Genomic DNA, 2,947 nt, shown 5'->3' with positions numbered 1-2,947 from the left:
TCCGACCGAAAAGACAAATCCCACAGCTGGTTTAAATTGTCCTGCAAGAATTTATATACACACATTGAGGGATGTTGGTGCTTGGATCATTTCGAAGGTCGTGTTGCATCATTCACATCCATGCTGTCCAACTCAAGCAGAGATGCTTAAACAGCACAGGGAACTAAGCATGTCTGTTCGTCGTACAATAGAGAATAACGAGGAAGCTGGTATCAGACCAAGCAAAACTTACCAATCATTCGTTGCGGCAGCTGGGGGTCACCGCGAGTTAAATTTTATCAAAAAAGACGTGAGTAATTACATCTCGAGAGAAGTGGAGAATGTTTTGGAACAAGAAGATGCAAATGAATTCGGGAAATATTTATTAAGAATGAAAGAGAAGAATCAAAATTTCTTTTTCGAGCTCAAACTCGAGGACAATCAGTCGATTAAGCTGGCTTTTTGGGCCGATGCAAGGAGCAGAGCTGCCTTTGAGTATTTCGGAGATATTATTTTATTTGACACCACCTACAATACAAATAGGTAACATGCTGTTCTTGTTTATGAATCTAAATTAATTTTATTCTATGAATCTGCTGCAGAGGTGTATATTGGATGTTTTTGGCACATCACGAAGAAGATCCCAAGTAAATTAAATGGGTACAATGGACATGCAGAAATTGAACAAGAAATGAACCAAGTTGTTTGGAACTCTCACAGTAAAGATTCATTTAATAGGAATTGGAATGATTTTCTGCTGAAGTATGGTCTTGTGGACAACAAGTGACTTTCAGGTAATGTTGTTTAAAATCTACAGCAGAGGTGTAAATTGCATGTTTTTGGGTGTAATATAGCCTTATTTGGGTATATTCTGCAGATCTTTACGAAGACCGTCATATATGGGTTTCAATTTATCTGGATCACCACTTCTGGGCAGGGATGAGAAGCACACAAAGGAGCAAGAGCATGCATTCATTTTTTAACAAGTTTATTACCCGGAACAGCTCGCTTATTCAATTTGTCAAACAATACGATAATTGCCTCGGAAGCAGGGAGCAAGTAGAGAGAGATTCAGATGCTGCAGATTTTCATATGGTGATACCGTGTGCAACAAAATCCTCCATTGAAGGTCAGTTTCAACATGTGTACACTCACCAAAAGTTTAGGAAAGTCCAAGCACAATTCAGAGAGAAGGCGAATTGCATCACAAGATTAACGAACTCCACTCTAGGCTATTCAGTATACGAAGTTGGAGAACAAGTTTCCAGCTCAATATTCAACAAGTTTGTGGTTACTTACGACTCAGTAGCAGCCCAAGTGAAATGCCAATGCTTATTATTCGAGTCAAGAAAGATATTGTGCCGTCATGCCCTAAGCGTTTTAAGCTTTGAACGAGTAACCCAAGTGTCACCAAGATATATATTAGAACGATGGAGTAAGAAGGTAAAGAGGCGACACACACATATCAAGAGCAGCCACGATGAGCCACTGTTGGAGTCAAGAAGCAAAAGGTTTGACGAATTGGTGTTTCGTTCGCAAAATATTTGCGAATTTGCATCAGAATCGGAGGAGCTGATTGCCATTCTGCACCGTGCGTACGATAACGTCATGGTTAAGATGGAAGAACTGAAAGCCAAAAGGAAGGGGATATGTTCGTTATCTCACAAAGATGCCAACTTGGAATCCGTTAACGAGCTTCAAAGCCCTCCAAGGGTTCGAAAAAGAGGACGTCCAAAAAATAGGCTAGGTTCAAAGTTGGACAAACAGATTGTAAATGTCTCAAAGAAGAAGAAAACGAAAGCTTTAAACGAGGTAAAAGTGATGTTCTTTAAATATATGGTGATTGAGTTTAATTTTCTTGTTAATAGTTTTGCTAATATGTGAGTTTATTATTTCCAGTTAAACCTCTTTGATGCTGCATCAGTGGTGCGTCCAAATTCCAGCCAATATCACGGACATGTTATGAATTATCAGTTCAGGGAACCAGCAGCAGGGGATAATTTTTTAGGTGTATAGTTATAGAATATGGGTGTAAAGTTTAATTTTTTGGGTGTATTTTAGAATTTTCTTGTGTTTGACATTTTATATTTATATATTTTCAGATGCTGCTGTTTATGTTATAAATTATTGTTTTGTTTAATTTTTATAGTTTAGAGTTTAAGGTTTAGGGTTTAGGACTTAGGATTTTAGGGTTTAGGGTTTAGGATTTTAGGATTTTAGGGTTTAAGTTTTTAAGGTTTTAGGATTTATGGTTTTAGGGTTTAGGATTTTAGGGTTTTAGGGTTTAGGGGTTTAGGAATCCAGCATCAGGGGATAGAAGTTTGGGTGTATATTGAAATTATTGGGGTGTAAAATTTCATGTTTTGGGTGTATAGTAGGTTGGGTAGTTTAGGGTTTAGAGTTTAGAGTTTAGGGTTTAGGGTTTTAGTGTTTAGGATTTTAGGGTTTAGGGTTTTATGGTTGAGGGATTTAGGATTTAGGGTATAGGGTTTTAGGGATCCAGCATCAGGGGATAGAAGTTTGGGTGTATATTCAACTTTTCTTGAGTGTAAAATTTCATGTTTTGGGTGTATAGCTGGTTTGATGTTTTTCTTCATATTTTAACACCTGTAATTTAGACCTTTTGAATACAGCAGAGACAGTTTAATTATGGAAAATTTTTTTATAATAAAACTGGATTATATTGGCAAAATTTTACAGCATGTGTTCAAATTGTTACAAGACTACATAACAGTTAGATTAATTAGTGTCAATATCATAAGAATCTATCTGACAATATGGACTCAATAACACTGAGGATGGTTTGGACAGTCTTATTGCATCACTTCTCCTAATGACTTCAACTTTGTCTTGATTCATTTCATGGAATAGAATCCAGGAAGCATATTCTACTCTATAGTGGTCCACCTCGTCCTACAGTTTAAAAGAATATTCTTTTTAATCAACCATGTTAATTTAGTAAAGTAAT

This window comes from Arachis ipaensis, chromosome B7, assembly GCF_059453495.1.
Source record: "Arachis ipaensis isolate K30076 ecotype BB chromosome B7, ASM5945349v1, whole genome shotgun sequence".
Lineage (NCBI taxonomy): Eukaryota > Viridiplantae > Streptophyta > Magnoliopsida > Fabales > Fabaceae > Arachis > Arachis ipaensis.
The sequence above is the reverse complement of the archived record's forward strand: the minus strand, read 5'-3'. Positions refer to the sequence as shown.